The sequence below is a fragment of the Helianthus annuus genome, chromosome 8 (assembly GCF_002127325.2).
Source record: "Helianthus annuus cultivar XRQ/B chromosome 8, HanXRQr2.0-SUNRISE, whole genome shotgun sequence".
Taxonomy (NCBI): domain Eukaryota; kingdom Viridiplantae; phylum Streptophyta; class Magnoliopsida; order Asterales; family Asteraceae; genus Helianthus; species Helianthus annuus.
In genome coordinates this window covers 114,229,394-114,241,053 of record NC_035440.2, presented here as the reverse complement: position 1 = coordinate 114,241,053, position 11,660 = coordinate 114,229,394, and the positions used below count along the sequence as shown (strand labels likewise).

Genomic DNA, 11,660 nt, shown 5'->3' with positions numbered 1-11,660 from the left:
TTTCTTTTGGCTTCATCATCATATTTTTTTCAAGAAGTCATAAGAAAAACCGAGCTTTTGTTACTAAAATAAAGGGTTTAAAATGAAAAAGGGTTTTGGTGGGTGAAAAGGTGTTTGTTTTGGGTTAAGAAATGAAAAGGTTTAGGCTCAAAGGGGTTAACTAGGGGGATTTTGGGTAGGTGGTAAAAAAAGAAAAATAATGGTGTAGAAATAAAAATGGGTTAGTCCTAATGGCTCCATCATTTACTTACTCGGGTTTAAGTTGGTAAGGACCGGGAATGTATCGTCGTGGCAAGTTCTAGAGTCGTAAGAACCAAGCGGCTATTCACACAAGAAATGAAAAATGAGCATTTAGTTTAAAGATATATATTTGTATGATCAATAAGGGCTCAAAACTCACTTTTTGTGGAAATGGGTTTTTATGTGATCAAATATATATAATCAAATTTTAACTAGGTTTGTCATGCCGTTTCATAATTTTCTTATGTTGGTTCTTTTTATCATGACGCTATCGGTTGTAAATTTGCAAAAATATAACCGTTTTTAGAATTTGAATTTCCCAAATTAAACCTAGACAAGTAAAAAAAATGAATTTTTTTTTTGGAAAAAAAAATTGGGGTGATAAGCGGTTCAAATAGAGTTTTGTGTAAGGTTTGTAATCAGGACTTGCAAAATTCATGGTTTTAGCACCCCCTCCCCCCACACTTAAATTACACATTGTCCTCAATGTGTCCCAAAAATAAGTTTTTAGGTTGATTAAATGTGTAAAAAGGTGTGAAAAAGCAAACATTTATGTTACTGGGAGTCTGGACACGGCCCCGTGGTGTCCGGGCACGGCCCCGTGTTCAGATCGTCAGTAATAGAAACTGGTAAAAAGAAACAGAAGACTGGGCACGAGGGCGTGTTCAGCGAGCACGCCCCGTGTCCAGTTACCTGAACTGGGCATTTTTCTGCAGATGGTTGAGCACGGGGCATGTTGGCTGAGCACGGCCCCGTGCTGAACTTGCTGTAATGAGGAAAAATTGTCGGGTGGCCCTGTTTTTGTACATGGGGTGCTGGTTCAAGTTTCCCTTAGTATCCTTCACCATCCCGAGTGTGTTTTATTCCTGAAAAATAAAACTAAACTAGAAAACATAAAAGTTAATCTAAACTAAACTAAGGATAGTTTCGCGGAATGCCTCTGTGGTACGCCACGTTTATAAGGGTCCTTGGCTAGACCCAAAGCCTGGTTATATGTTACCCAAGTGGGATGTTTTTGCATCCCGGGTTGCACTGTCGTAGGGCATCATCCAAACTCGAGTTTATGACCTTCATGTAATTCACCGGGTCGTCGTCTTCTACTATTTTCTCAACTCCAAACTTCATTTCCTTGTCCCCAATCTTCAATGTTAGTCTTCCACCATTCGTGTCTACCACTCCTTGGGCCGTAGCTAGGAATGGCCTTCCTAAGATGAGTGGTACTTCGGTATCTTCCTCCATATCTAGTATGACAAAGTCGGTCGGGAAGACAAATTCGCCGACTTTGACCAATAGATTTTCAGCGACACCTTGTGGATATTTGACAGACCTATCTGCGAGTTGTATACTCATTTTTATAGGATTTGTTTTCCCTAGGCCGAGTCGGTTGAACATTGATGCGGGCATGAGGTTGATGCCAGCCTCGAGGTCGGCTAGAGCATTGCGAATGGGGGATTCCACAATCGAACAAGGAATTGTGAAGCTTCCAGAGTCAATCTTCTTTTACGGGAGTTTGTTGAGTAGCAAGGCGGAGCATGCTTCGCCTAAATTAACTAATTACAACGATTCAATTTTCCTTTTATGAGTGAGGAATTCCTTATAAATTTTGAATATTTAGGCATCTGAGTTAGGACTTCGATAAATGGAATATTAACATGCAATTGTTTTAACAAATTTTTGAACTTTGCGAATTACTCGTCGGTCTTTTGGAGAATTAGCCGACCGTGGTACGGAACCAGAGGATTCTTGGTGGCCTCTTGAATTGGTGGGGAAGCCATCTCTTATTGGGGTGTGGTTGGAGTTGTATTTTGGCTAGATCGGCTCTTTTCAGTTGGAGGCAATGGAGCTTTCTCGGGACCCACGGTACGGTTTCTCAATGTGATGAGATGTACTTGCGCCTTTGGGTTGGTTTCGGTATTACTTCGTAACGCGCCTTGTGGTCTCTCGGAGAAATTTTGAGCTAGTTGATTTAATTTTTTTCAATGTTTTGAATACTAGCTTGTTGATTTCTAAAATTCGATTCCAATTGTTGAAATCGATCCGAGTTTTTCTTTTCGTTGTCGGAGATGAGGCGAGATACGGTATCTTCAAGCTTTTCTCGTCCCCTTTTGTTGTTGAGAGAAATTTTGTGACTCATTTCTTGGTTGTTGAAAGTTTGTTCGTTGGTTTAGATTTTGTTGGTTACTACTATTGTCGGGTTCTCTCCAACCAAGGTTAGGGTGGTTACGCCATCCTTTGTTGTAGGTACCCGTTGGAGGACCCGACAACCTAGGTCTATTATCAATGTAGTTTACCGATTCTGTTTGATTATCTACTTCTTTCATACAACTCTAATTTTCATGTTGCCTACCACACCCCTCACAAGCCATAACCTAGGCCGTTTTTCCATTTCTAGTTTTTTGATTTTTGAAGAAAGGGCCTCGATTTGAGCTTGTAAAGAAGTGCTTTCATCAACCTTATAGGCGCCCGGGGCAATAGATTTATTGCCTCGGGGAGTGTGCCACTGAAAATTGGTTTGAGCAATTTCCTCAATTTGATTATATATTTCATTTGGGCGACGATTACCTAAAAGTCCCCCGGAGCTAGAGTCAAGTGTTTGTCTTGTGTGTGGCAACAACCTATTATAGAAAGTGGTTACTTGTTGCCATACCGCAAAACCTTGATGAGGACACTTTCTTAGTAGCTCCTTGAACCTTTCCAAAGTTTCATATAAGGATTGCCCATCCTCTTGTGAATATGTATTAATTTCAGTCATTAATTTAGCCGTTTTAGTATGAGGGAAATACTTATATAGAAACTTTTGGGCTAGTTCATCGCAGGTGTTTACCGAGCCAACTGGGAGGGTATTAAGCCAAGCCTTAGCTCGGTCCTTTAGTGAGAATGGAAACATTCGAAGGCGGATGGCGTCATTTGATGCTCCATTGATCCGAAAGGTATCACATATTTCTAAGAAATTAGTAATATGTAGATGGGGATCATCGTCCGCAAGTCCATGGAAGGGTGCGGAGTTTAAAGCATTTGTATCAAATGCGGCAGAAGTTCGAAGTCGTTGGCTTTGACATTTGGTGCATTGATAGCGGCGCCGAGATTACCTACGGTGGGTCGTAGGTAATCCATGAGGGAACGTTGGTCCGCCATTGGAAGTGGGTCCCCCGACACTTTCTCTTGGTTTTTAGCTTTAAGTCTTCTTCTTAGAAAGCGTTCAGGTTCGTCTAGGGGTTCTTTTATGTCTCTACTAGAACTGTAGCTCATACACTACGTGGAAAGTTCAGATGTGGCGCCTGGGTTTCAAGTCCTACAAAAAAACAAAAAGAATGTTGGTCAGAAGCTTCACCATGGCCTCGTGCTCTGGTGAACACGGCACATGGTCGGAGATATAGTGATTGTTTTCCGGATCCATGTTACTGGGGAGTTCGACACAGCCCCATGTTGCACCGACACAGCCCTGTGCTCAACTCTCTGTAACTCGGAAAATAAAAACTGCCAGTAACAATGCTGGGTATGGCCCGTGTCCGACCAGGCATGGCCCGTGCTGAGCTCTGCAGAAACTGAAAAATTAACGAAAAATCTTAAAAAAAATATAGAGAAATAAGAAAAACGATTAGGCTGTTGATTCCTAACTTTCTTAAAATCCTTGTGTCCCCGGCAACGGCGCCAAAAAACTCAAAGGTTAGTCAAGTTTTAAATATATAAAACACGATATTTTACTAACACCAAACACACATATGGGAAAGTACACCCATCATGAGCGTAGTATAGTGTTGGTAAGATACCGAGGTCGTCCAAGGACACAAAAGCTTTTAGTACCGGTTTATCCTCAATGTCTAATCAAATCAAAAGTTTAGAAAAAGGTTTTAAACTAGAAAATAAAAACTAAAAATGTTGAAAATAAAAATAAAAGTAAAAACAGATAGACAAGATGAATCACTTGGATCTGACTCGTGTTTAGTGTAACCTTTGATTATTTCCGCACTTTTGCACTTTTTAAGAGATTATCTTAGTTATTGTAGTAGGCCACTCTTTTGAAGGTGACGTTACCCTCAACCCAGTAGTTTGAGTCAGCAAGGATACAATCCTAAAGGGTTGGATTATTGAAAGATAATTAATTAAGTTACTAATGCGTAATGTGGTAGGCCCCTCTTTTGAAGGTGACGTTAGCCTCGCCTAAGTAGTCTGAGTCAGGAGGGATACAGTCCTAAGTAGTTGGTTAAAGTTTTAATAGTAGCTTACATATGAGGGGATAAAGAGTTTGGACCCCCGCCATCCAATACTAGTGGGTACTGAAGGAGGTCCTACTAAATTTGACCCAGGTCCTTGCAGGATCTATGTCACACCCTGCTAGTTGCGGAAGCGTGTTGCGTGTGACGTAAGAGAGGTAATCATTGCATCCAATCATGTATCACCGGCTCAAGACTTGTTTCCTGAAATACATGTAGTTTTAAAAAGTCAACAAAAGTTGAGCGAGTTCATGCAGTTTTTGTTATCATATGTAATCGTAGTATTCATGAAAATGAAATCTTGTAATCATAGTATTCATGAAAACGAGATCTTGTAATCGTAGTATTCATGAAAATGAAATCTGGTAATCGTAGTATTCATGAAAATGAAATCTTGTAATCGTAGTATTCATGAAAATGAAATCCTGTAATCGTAGTATTCATGAATATGAAATATTGGTATCGTAGTATTCATGAAAATGAAATCTTGTAATCGTAGTATTCATGAAAATGAAATCCTGTAATCGTAGTATTCATGAATATGAAATCTTGGTATCGTAGTATTCATCAAAATGAAATCTTTAATCGTAGTATTCATGAAAATGAAATCTTGTAATCATGGTATGTTCTGATTCATTCATGGAGTCTGTTAAGGATCTATCAGTGGGTAGCGAGCCCCTGACATAATGTACCATAAGTAAACAACCAAACCGAGAACACTTTGTTATCATTTGGGATCACAAAAGCACTCCATGGTTAACAACTAGGAGTGGGGCGTGCCTCAAGCCCAATAGATCTACACCTTTTGCACCTTGGTCACTATGTGATTAATGGTTACTAATGTTATCATCCTACTTATGCACATTGATCATGTTATCTTCTACTCCATAACTAACATACCAATAGTTTTAGCATGTATTTCCCCTCGATGTTTTTGAAAACAAAACATTGAAATCAGTGAAAGGAGGGACATGAACTCACAAATTTGCGTTCCGTGTATTATGATATCGAAGTGAACGTCCGTACGTGTCAATAACCTACATGTGTACTAATCTCGTTAGACACTAGGTCTTTCGGACCTCGTACAAGTTGTTCATCTTGAATTCTTTATTATGTTCTCGTTCGTCATTTTTGGAACAACTTTGTATTTTAGAGCGTTGATAGTTTACTCGCTCGATTGTTATGTGTATACATATATTCTATACGTATTGAATTCGTAAGCGTATTCATGTATTCTATGTGTATTGACTTATGTGTGATCGGCTTCGTTCTTCACACGTCCTCATGCAGTGCACGCATGTCATTGAGCTTTTGCTCATGTCATTGGGCCGAGCCCATGTCATTGGGTCGAGCCCATGTCATCTATGTTATTGTATCTAACCATGTTTTAATGTTATTGGGCCGAGCCCATGTTATCTATGTTATTGTATCTAACCATGTTTTAATGTTCTTGGGCCGAGCCCATGTCATTGGGCCGAGCCCATGTTATCTATGTTATTGGGCCTAACCCATGTCTTTTATGTTATTGGGCCGAGCCCATGTTATATTGTCATTGGGCCCTAGCCCATGTATTAAGGAATTTGGGCCTAGCCCATTACTAACTTTGATAGGCCCAATTCTAACTTCATGAGTCCATTAACACAATCTTGCAATTTTTACCAAAATGTTACCAAGTAGCAAACTTAAATATGTTCATTTTTCCTATGAAAAATACTTGGAAATTTTTATAGTTTTCGACTTTCCGGATTCTTGTTATTGGTCACATATATATATATATATGCTCGTTTTAACGTCTAAAATACGTTATTTTAGACTCGACTTTGTAGTAGCTTGTTCACGATGTCGATACACCCAATTTGTCGTCCTCAAGTGTTATGTATTTTCATTTCGGCCATTTTATTTAATTGTCCGATTTGATTTTACTAGCATTTCTTGGACCATGTAGGAACATGTACGTGTATTTATTTTGATCACCCTATAGGTATCTAATACATACACATACATAGCACACATTGCAAGCACTTAGCAAGTTTCCGAAAATATATAGTTTTTCTTACCAGATATTATATTTACACATTGTTATATTTTCACCCATTTATTTTTGTAAAAATAAGTTTAAGTTCATAAGAACTTCTCGAATATTTAAACTTTAAATATCCCCATCAAAGTTTCCATAATGACGTTTAAGACCACTAATCGTGTTTAACATTGTTAATCACCCTTTACTCCCCTCTTTAATCGAGATTAGATTTTTAGAAAAATTCGCCATAGTTTCCCCTAAAACTATGACGTTTCCCACGTTATAAAAACGCGTTTAAATCACCAAATCAATTTCCAAATCACCACTAATTCATCAAGTATCACCAAAATCATATTACACCAATAATCCCAATTATTCATTCAAAGTTCCCCATGAGCATTACTTTGGTTAAACTTTCAAGACTTTAAAGTTAACCATTTTTAAAGTAATCTTTTTACATAAACTTGATTAAGCTTGTTTTCCACTTTTAAAAATTCCCAAGCTTCTATGCTTCAAGTTTACTAGAAATTTCCAAGACTTTTATACCACACTTTTTATAAATAGTATCATATAAACTTGTTTTATGTAAAAACCAAGTTATTCATGTCTTAACAGTCTTGATTCATGATTATTCTTTGTTTTATTTTTTTTTTCAAGAATCGCTAATCAAAGTTCACATACATAATGCTCATAATTTTTGAAGTTGATGATCTTGTGTTATTTAAACATATATGTGTTTAAATCACAATTTTAAGTGTAATATGATAAGATTAACACTAATCTAATTTACTACATGATCTAACTCACAAGATCATCATAAATCTAGACTTTAAACCATCAATCTTAACAAAATCAACACAATCATCAAGATTACACTAACTAGTTACACTAATCTACACAATTAACCACATAATATAGTTAGATTTAGTGTTTATTAGCTTTGAGGTTAGGGTTTTTGGTGTGATTTTTTTATTAATCTTTTTGATGATCAACTTGTACTTCCATAATCTATAAATAATAGTGAACTAAAATAGAGTGTTTAGGAGCCTTACAACTTTGCACAAGCCAAATAAGAAGATTAGAAGAAGATTAAGCTCCAAATGAAGTCCTAAGAATCCGCCATGCTTACTACACCTTTAAATCACCTTAACATGGATTGTAGAGGCTTAATTTTTGGTTATTTAATAAGTGAAATGGTGGGTTTAGGGAGGGTGTATGTTGTCGTGAATTTAGAAGGAGAAAGAGAAAGTTTCTTTTATTTTTGAACTCTTGAAATGAAAATGAAAGGTGGTATGGTTGTTTATGAAAAATTGCAAAAATCCTTTCAAGTCAACAAGTCTTTCAAAGGGCCATGTTTCCATACATCATGAGCTAGTTATAAGTTGAGGGTGTAGGCCCTCATATATGACCGAAATATTTGAGTAGGAATGGCTAGGTATGGCCTTTTGATTTATTTAATCATTTAGCATGTGCATAATTCTCTAAGTTAGATATTTTGGTAATTAAGTGTGATCTTGCATCATAAGCCCACTAATAATGGTTTAGGGTGGTATGTGAAGTCTAATTCATTTACTAGTTTAGTGGGTATTGGTTTTAGATGGTACAAATACCACTAGTTCGCTTGTCAGTTTGATATCGGGGGATGTACGAAAGGTGAAATATAGTACCGGGAGCTATGGTTTTAAATTACCATCGATGCTATGACATTTACTCAAAGCCTTTACGACGCCAAAATATGGCTAACTAGTTCGCTTGCTTCTTCATTTGGTTGTTTTGTGGCGAAAATACCGCTTACTAGTTTTTCGGGTCGATAACGGACTAGTTAAGTGTATAGCGATATAATACCGGAAGCTTGTTATTTTGGACACTACAATGATATTCCCAAAGTGTTTTAGCGTATACGTCATCAATTGCCATCATTCCAAAGTTCCAAAAATGCTTAATTATTAATACGGACAAGTTAAAAATGTTATATTTTTAGCGAAACGGACGTTTTAGTATTTAGGGCGTTGTACCGGAAAGTCCTAGAGTTTTGCAAGATATGTTTTCTCATTAGTGTTTTCTTATGTAAATGGACTCAGTTTTGTTGTTCGTGTGTCGTTTTTCATTGTTTCGTTTTGTTTTCACGGTTTGCTGGCATGAATAGTGTAACCGTAAATAGTGCACGCAACCTTTTTACCAACACTTTTAGGACATTGTTTGATTGGTTTCGAAATACGACAGAAACCAACATATGTTTTAGCATTGTTTTCTTGTCCTAACACTGTTATCTAATAAACGACACCGTTACGTAATTAAATTACGCTAATTGCATGAGATTATATAGTAAAAATAGTGATTAGATTGTACGGAATAAACGGTTATTTGCCATTTGTCACATTCTCCCCCTGTTAAAAAGAATTTCGTCCCGAAATTCACGTTGAGTTATCCTTTAAAGGAGTTTTTCTCGAACAGGTGGAGGTACTTTGTCTTGATCTGACCTTCACATTCCCATGTACACTTGGGTCCGTGATGTGGGTTCTGGCGGACTTGACTAGTTTAATACGACTTCTCCTTGTCTTGTGGACCTTCCAGTCCATAACCTCAACGGGTTCTTTGGTAAACTGGAGTGTGTTGTCTACATAAATTTCATCTGCTGGGATGATAACTGCCTCAACGGTTGGACTTTTCTTGAGATTCGACACGTGAAATGTGTCGTGTACGTTACTGAGTTCTTCTGGCAGTTTCAACTTGTACGCGACGGTACCAATCTTTTCTAGAATTTCAAATGGCCCAATGTATCTCGAGTTTAGTTTTCCGCGTTTCCCAAATCTAGCTACACCCTTCCAAGGCGAGACTTTTAGCAACACTTTGTCCCTGACCGCGAAGGATAATGGTTTGCATCTTCAATTCACGTAGCTTTTTTTTGTCTATCACAAGCCGTTTTGATATGACTTCATATTTTTGATATCTAGTCGGTAGTCCCTGGGACTAGTTTGGGGCCAATGAGTTGTTTGTCTCTGACTTCCGCACAACACAGCGGTGACCGGCACTTCCGTCCTTATAGTGCTTTGTATGGGGCGGCTTTAATGCTTGTGTGATAACTGTTATTATATGAGAACTCTACCAAAGGTAAATGAGTATCCCAATTTCCGCCCAAATCCATCACATAGGCACGAAGCATGTCTTCCAAAGGTTGGATGGTTCGTTTGCTTTGGCCATCGGGTTGCGGATGAAACGCTGTGCTTAGATCCAAACGAGATCCAAGTGATTCTTGAAATGCTTGCCAAATCCTTGACATAAAGCGACCATCGCGATCCGAGATTATTGAAATAGCCACTCCATGACGTGTCACAATCTCGTTGAGGTGGATTTCAGCTAACTTCGCGGTACTGTCTTTTTCACGAATAATGTAGGAAGTGAGCCGAGAGGTTCGTGGGAGTCCTGTAATGAAGTCTATTGATATCTGTTCCCATTTCCAAACTGGGAATCTCTGGTTGTTGTAATAACCCAGGTGGCTTTTGATATTTGTCCTTGACCTTTGCACAAGTTAGGCAATTCCTAACATAGGTCGCAATGTCTTTCTTGAGTTTAGTCCACCAATAGTAATCATTAGATATTGATACATTTTATCAGATCCTAGATGTATTGAATATCGGGATTTGTGTGCTTCATCTAGCACCAAGTCTCGTAGACCGCCAAAATATGGAATCCAGATCCTTCGCATGAAATATAAAGTGCCATATTTGTTTGTTTCCATTTGTCTTTCTAATCCTCGCAAGGATTCTGTTCGAATGTTTTCCGGCTTTAGAGCTTCTTGTTGTGCATTGCGCACTCGAGTAGTGAAGTTTGTTTGAATCGTCAACTCTAAAGCTCGTACTCGTAATGTTTTAACTCTTTCTTTCTGGCTCAAAGCATCCGCTACAACGTTTGCTTTTCCCGAATGGTACTTGATTTCATAGTCATAGTCCTTCAACAATTCCACCCAACGACGTTGGCACATGTTTACTCCCTTTTGATTGAATTATTTGTTGAAGACTCTTGTGACCGGTGAATATGGTACACTTAGTACCATAAAGATAGTGACATCAAACCTTTAAAGCGAATACCACTGCGCCCAACTCTAGCTCGTGAGTGCTATAATTCTTTTCATGGACTTTTAACTGTCGCGACGCGTACGTGATGACTTCTTCATGTTGCATTAACACACAACCCAAGCCTTGGTGAGATGCATCACAATACACCACAAAGTCTTCGGTACCGTCTGGGAGTGATAAGATTGGCGCTTGACAAAGTTTATCCTTGAGTGTTTGGAATGCCATTTCTTGTTTTTCACCCCAATCGAACTTTTTATCCTATTGAGTGAGTGGGGTTAGCGGTTGAGGAATTTTAGAAAGATTCTCGATGAATCTTTGATAGTATCCCTCTAAATCCAGGAATTGTCTTACTTCTGTTGGGGTCTTTGGGGCATTCCAGTTCTTTATGGCTTCTATCTTAGCTGGATCAACATGTATTCCGTTCTCGTTCACCACGTGACCGAGAAATTGCACCTCGCGAATCCAAAATTCGCATTTTGAGAACTTGGCGTACAATTGTTCTTTCTTAAGCAACTCCAGAATAGTTATCAAGTGTTGTTCGTGTTCTACCTGTGTTCGTGAGTAAATTAGAATGTCATCAATGAATACGATCACGAACTTGTCGAGATATGGTTTACATACTCGGTTCATCAAATCCATGAATACGGCGGGAGCGTTTGTTAAGCCGAAAGGCATAACAAGGAACTCGTAATGCCCATAACGAGTCCTAAACGTTGTTTTAGGAATGCTTTCCTCTTGTATCCTCAGCTGATGGTATCCGGTTCTTAGATCGATCTTGGAATAGAAGCTGGAACCTTGTAACTGATCGAACAAGTCGTCGATCCTTGGTAAAGGATACCGGTTCTTGATAGTTAGCTTGTTTAGTTCTCTGTAATTGATGCACATTCGAAAGGTTCCGTCCTTCTTCTTGAGAAATGGCACCGGAGCTCCCCAAGGTTAGAAACTCGGTCTAATGAATCCTTTGTCAAGCAGCACCTGAAGCTGAGTAGATAATTCCTGCATCCCCAAGGGCATCAGTCAATACAGAGCTGTCGCCACTAGTGCAGCTCCTGGCACTAGATCGATATGGAGTTCCACTTGTCGTTGTGGAGGCAGTTCCGTCAAGTCTTC

The 11,660-nt window shown here is 38.6% G+C and overlaps 1 non-coding gene across 1 annotated transcript; it reads left to right on the top strand.

Moving 5' to 3' along the window:
- The first annotated feature begins 2,891 nt into the window (after positions 1–2,891).
- On the top strand, positions 2,892–2,993 carry LOC118481579. Its single transcript, XR_004865790.1, has one exon. It is a non-coding gene; the product is annotated as a small nucleolar RNA R71 (small nucleolar RNA).
- The last annotated feature ends 8,667 nt before the right edge of the window (positions 2,994–11,660 follow it).